The sequence below is a fragment of the Hyaena hyaena genome, unplaced genomic scaffold, assembly GCF_003009895.1.
Source record: "Hyaena hyaena isolate Hyena2069 unplaced genomic scaffold, ASM300989v1 scaffold_300, whole genome shotgun sequence".
NCBI lineage: Eukaryota > Metazoa > Chordata > Mammalia > Carnivora > Hyaenidae > Hyaena > Hyaena hyaena.
The window spans coordinates 1,483,722-1,489,721 of NW_024080933.1; the positions used below are offsets into that span (position 1 = coordinate 1,483,722).

A 6,000-nucleotide genomic window follows, 5' to 3' on the forward strand; every position below is an offset into this window, starting at 1 on the left:
GGTGAGGGACTAGAGATTGAGTTCAATCACCAACGGCCATGATGTATGTAATCAGTCACACTTTGTGATGAGGCCACCATAAAAACCCAGAAGGCCTGGGTTTGGAGAGCTTCTGGGTTTGTTGAACACATGGAGATTTGGAGAGAGTGGTGTATTCGGAGGAAGCATACCTTGCCTGCAGCATCTCTTCTGTCTGGTTCCTGAGTTACATCCTTTCATAGTAAACTGGTAATCTAGTAAGTAAAACATATTTCTGAGTTCTGTGAGCCACTCTTATAAATTTATTGAGCTTGAGGAGGGTGTTGTTACAATTTCCAGTCAGTAGCCTCTTGGTAACTATCTGGACTTAAGAGGAGCTTCTGAAATTCGTGGTGGTGGGGTAGTCTTGGAGGACTGAACTCTTGTGGAATCTGATGCTACTGCAGGATAGAGTCACAACTGAATTAGATTGTAGGACACCCAGTTGGTGCCCAAGGATTTTTGGTAGTGTGTGGGGAAACCCCCGCACTCCCCACATTGGAAATTGGGTTAATGTAGGACCTATTAACCAGGGAACTTTTCTGGGCTTCAGGTAGGTTTTAACAACCCGTTTGGCTGTTTGCAGGTGCTCGGAGAGATGACCTGTTTACTGAAGTGGCCTAGCGAGTCCGTGGCAGCCCTCTGGCTCCAGTTTGTTTGCTTTTCTCTAGTGCTGTGGTCCCCCTCGGCTGAAAAGTTCTGCGTCCACAAGAATGTATATGGAAATGCTCTCATAGGCCCAAGCTGAAGGCTGTTTGGGGGAAGGGCTAGCCTCACCAGCTGCACCTGGGTTACTATGGCTGAGGCTTGCTGGTGAGCCTCAGGATTCAGCTTCCTTGGACTCGAGGCTGCCTCCTATCTTTAGAAACACTTCGTACTGACCATTCCTCCACCCCTGGTAAATAGAGATCACTGTTCTTGAGGCCAAAGGTGGGATAGCCCTGGTGGAGTGAAAAAGCGTAGCAGGCCCAGGTTTGAGTCCCAGCTCTGCAGTTTATTAGCTGTGGAACCCCTGGGTAATGACCTCACTTCTCCAAGATTCAGGTTCTTCAGCTACAACATGGAGATAACAATCCCTACCAAGTAGAATTTTTGTGAGGATTGGGGATAGATGTGTAAAACCTCTGGCCCACAGCCGCTGCTCTATAAAAGCTGTTCCCATTATTTCCCCCTAATAGTTGCATTGGCTTTACTCCAACGCTTATACAAGGTCTGGTTTCAGTCTTGGATTAATTAGCTCTGCGGCTAATCCTTAATCCCATGAGCTCCAGCATCTTGCACAAGACCCCCTGTATGTGGGAAGGCATCCAACAAGAGACATTTACCAAGGGCTTGTGCAAATCATTGTGTAATAGTAGAAAGGTCATGGGCATTGTTCTTAGTCAAACCTGATTCAAATCACCCCTCTTCCACTTTCTACGTGTGGGATTCAGGTCTTGCTCACTCACTGGTGAAGTGAGGAGAACAATGTGCCGGCAGCATTGCTGGGTCTTACACAAAAGGATGTGTAAAGTGTGTGATAAAGGGCGTATGCTGTGTAAAGGTCAGTTTTATCACCTCATTCTGTGAGGCTACCTTCTCACCTGTGACTAGGCAGTCTTCCACTTTTGCAGACGCTGCCCTTACAGCCTCTTAGCTGCTGTCACAAAGGGATGGAACAAGAAGTCATTTTCAAAACAAGGTAACTGGAGAAGTGGTCAGCTGGAGAGCCTGAGAATCCCTCTTCAGCTAACTATATGCTAGGACTCCGAGCAGAGGTCAGCAGCTCTTCTGTTCCCACCACCCCCCCTCCAGTGTAAGGAAAGGTGCATTTTTAGGCTGCACTTTTAAATTTAATGTTTAAAACTACATAAAAATAGCATCTTGAGTCCAATGATGAAATTTAGAACCTTCAAAAATCTAAATAGGAAACTTCATGTTATTTTTTAACTGCCAAATGTTGGCTTCTACTATATATTTACCTGGTGAGCTGGAATTCACAAAGTGGATTCCTAGCCTTAGCTTCTCACATCGATATTTTATCATATTTGTTGTTACTGATGTAATTGACCTATAGCATTACATAAGTTTTAGAGGTATAACATAATGATTTGGTATTTGTATACATTGTGAAATGATCACCACAATAAGCCTAGTTCACAGCTATCACCATACGTGGTTAACACACTTTTCTTGTAATGAGAATTATTTAAGAACTAGCAACTTTCACATATGCAGCACGGTGTTACTTTCAACTTCCAATATCCAGTGCAGTACTGGAGTCTCCATGCTGTGCAGTACATTCCTGGGATTTGTTTACTTTATAACTGGAAATTTGTTCCTTTTGACCACCTTCTCCGTTTTTCCCCACATCCATCTCAGCAGCCTAAAAATGTACCTTTTCCTACTTTGGAAGGGGGATGGTGGTAACAGGATTGCTAATTCCTGCTCTGAACTACCAGTATATTCTCTAGTCTTTTCTGACTGCTTTCAGTTAGCATAATGCCCACAAGGTCTATGTCATTGTTGCAAATGGTGAGATTGCCTTTGTTTTTATGGCCAAATAATATTCTATTTTGTGTATGTATACATATATGCACATACACACACAATGATATGTATTTATAATAGTATATATTTAGAATAGTAATTACTATTACATTATATTATAAATTTGTTGTATATTTATATTTTATTATATACTTATATATTTATAATAGTAATTATATATTATATATTTATAATAGTAATTATTACTGATTACTAGTTATATTAATTAGTAATTATACATTAATACTCTTTTTCACATATTCTTTATCCATTCATTGAAGGACGTTTTAGTTATTCCATGTCTTGACTATTCTAAGTAATGCTGCAGTGAACACAGGATAGTGCATATATCTCTTTTTTTTTTTAATGCTTTATTTATTTCTAGGAGAGAGAGAGAGAGAGACAGCGTGAGCAGGGGAGGGTCAGAGAGAGAGGGAAGTCACAGACTGAAACAGGCTCCAGGCTCTGAGCTGGCAGTCAGCACAGAGCCCGACGCGGGCCTCGAACCCACGAACCGCGAGATCATGACCTAAGCGAAAGTTGGACGCTTAACCGACTAAGCCACCCAGGCGCCTCAGTGCATATATCTCTTTAATTCTTTTCATAAATAACCAGAAGCAGAATCGCTGGATCTTAGGAGAGTTCTATTTTTAAATTTTTTTATTAAAAATATTTAAAAAGTTTATTTGTCTGAGAGAGCAGGGAAGAGGGATAGAGAGAGAATCCTGAGCAGGCTCTGCATTACCAATGCAGAGCCTGATGTGGGGCTCAAACCTATGAACCACGAGTTCATGACCTGAGCTGAAACCAAGAGTCTGAGGCTTAACTGACCAAGCCACCCAGGTGCCCCTATTTCTAATTTTTTGAGGCATCCCCATTCAGTTTTCCATAGTAGTTGCACCAATTTATATTCCCACCAACAGTGCACAAGGGTCCCTTTTTTCCACCCCCATCATTACTAACACTCGTTATTTCTTGTCTTTTAGATAATAGCCATTGTGACTGGTATGAGGGAATACTTTATGGTTTTAATTTGCAATTTTCTGATGATTAGTGATGTTGAGCATCTTTTATGAGCCTGTTGGCTCTGTATGTTGTCTTTGGAAAAATGTTTATTCAGATCTTCCCACTTTTTAAATCAGTTTGTTTTATTGCTATTGAGTTCTTGTATGACTTCTTTATATATTTTGGATATTAACTCCTTATATATATGATTTACAAATATTTTCTCTCCTTCAGGTTGCCTTTTCACTTTCTTGATTTCCTTTGCTGTGTAGAAGCATTTTAATTTGATGTAGTCTCCCTTGTTTTTTGTTTTTGTTGTTGCTGCCTTTGAGTTTGGTGTCAAATCCAAAAAAATGATTAAGATCAACATCAAGGCACTTATCTATATTTTCTTGTTTTATGGTATCAGGTCTTACATTCAAGTCTTTAATCATTTTGAGCTAATTTTTGTGTGTGGTATAGAATGGTAATCTAGTTTCTTTCTTTTGCATGTCTGTCTAGTATTCCCAACACCATTTATTAAAGAGATTGTCCTTTTCCCATTGTATATTTTTAGCTCCTTTGCTAAAAATAATTTACCATATATGCATGCATTTATTTCTAGGCTCTCGATTCTGTTCCATTGATCTGTTTTTATGCTAATCTCATAGTTTTGATTGCTATAACTTTATAATAGAGTTTGAAATCAGGAAGTGTGATGTCTCCAGCCTTGTGCTTCTTAAGATTGCTTTGGTTATTTGGGGTCTTTTGTGGTTTATGCAAATTTTAGGATTATTCTATTGCTGTGAAAAATGCCATTGGAATTTGGATAGAGCTTGCATTGAATTTGTAGATAGCTTTGGGTACTATGGACATTTTAAGAATATTCTTCCAATCCAAAAGTATAGAATATCTTTCTACTCCTTTGGGTCTTCAGTTTCTTTAATCAGTGTCTTAAAGTTTTTAGTGTATAGGACTTTCACTTCCTTGGTTCAATTTATTCCTACATATTCTTGATGCATTGTAAACAAGATTAATTTCTCATTCTAATAGTTCATTTTTAGTGTATACAAACGCAACTGATTGTTGTATGTTCATTTCATATCTTGCAACTTTCCTGAATTTATTGATTAGAACTGTGTGTGTGTGTGTGTGTGTGTGTGTGTGTGTGTGTGTGTGTGTAGTCTTCAGGGTTTCTTACATATGATGGTATCTGCAAATAGTGACAGTTTTACTTCTTCCTCTCCAGTTTGGAGGCCTTTATTTTATTTTTCTTGCCTAATTGCTCTAGCTGAGATTTCTAATACTATGCTGAAATAAAGGGGAGAGTGAACATCTTTGTTTTGTTCCTGATCTTGGAAGAAAAGCTTTCAGCTTTTCAGCATTGAGTATGATGTTAATTGTAGATATGTATGTGGCCTTTATTGTGTTGAGGTATGCTACCTTTGTACACACTTTGTTGGGAGTTTTTATCATAAATGGACATTAAATGTCAGATGCTTTTTTCTGCATCTGTTGAGATGATCATATGATTTTATCCTTCATTTTTGTTAATGTGGATAATCACATCAATTGATATGATGAGTTTGAGCCAAGCTTTTATCTCTGGCATAAATCCCACTTGATTATAATAATCCTGTTTTCCCCTCTCCCTTCCCTTCTTTCTCCCCTCTTTTCCCCTTTCCTTATTTCTTTTTTTTAAATTGAGATATAATTGATAGATAGCATTGTATAACTTTAAGGTGTACAGCACAATGATTCAGAAGGCTTAGTTAAGATCGATTATCTTATAAAGATTTACAATAACCTTTTTTTTCCTTGTGATGAAAATTCTTAGGATTTATTCTCTTTCATAAATACTATACAGCAGTGTTAACTATAGTTATCATATTGTACCTTACCTCCTTAATACTTATCTTAGAATGGAGTTTGTACTTTTGACAGCCTTTATCCAATCCCTTCTCCATCTACCTCCCGCCTCTGGTCAACACAAATATAATCTTTTTCTGTAAGTTTAATTTTTGTTTTCAGTATGAAGCCATATTTAATTATCCATTTAATCAAAGTAACAACAAAAGCTATCAAACATGAATACATCGGCTCAAATAGCTGTGAGCAAAATTTAGCCTCTTCAGAATTTTGACTTTTTTTTGTAAAGTAAATCAAATAAATGATAAACATAGGTAATTTGGGAAAATACAGAATCCTTGTTTTCTAGGCAAATTTTAAAGATATGAGGTCTTATTAAAAACAGATCAATACTTTAAGACATTTTTAAAATTCTAGTTTAGTTAAAATACAGTCTTATCAGCCTTTTTAACAGATGGTGTTGGGAGAACTGGACAGCAACATGCAGAAGAATGAAACTAGATCATTTTCTCACACCATGCACAAAAATCAACTCAAAATGGATAAAGGACCTGAACGTGAGACAGGAAACTATCAACACCCTAGAGGAGAAAGCAGGAA

General features: G+C 37.9%; 1 long non-coding RNA gene across 2 annotated transcripts in view; it reads left to right on the plus strand.

Annotated features, from left to right (window-relative positions):
* The window catches only part of LOC120242133, an 82,946-nt gene that overhangs the window by 53,132 nt on the left and 23,814 nt on the right, over positions 1-6,000 (plus strand). Inside the window, exon 3 of one of the 2 annotated variants that reach the window (XR_005531019.1) lies at positions 1,632-1,678. The exons of the other annotated variant lie outside the window; for it this stretch is intronic. This is a non-coding gene — a long non-coding RNA (uncharacterized LOC120242133). Of the gene's footprint in view, positions 1-1,631; positions 1,679-6,000 lie in introns of those variants that run through there. 2 annotated transcript variants of the gene reach the window in all.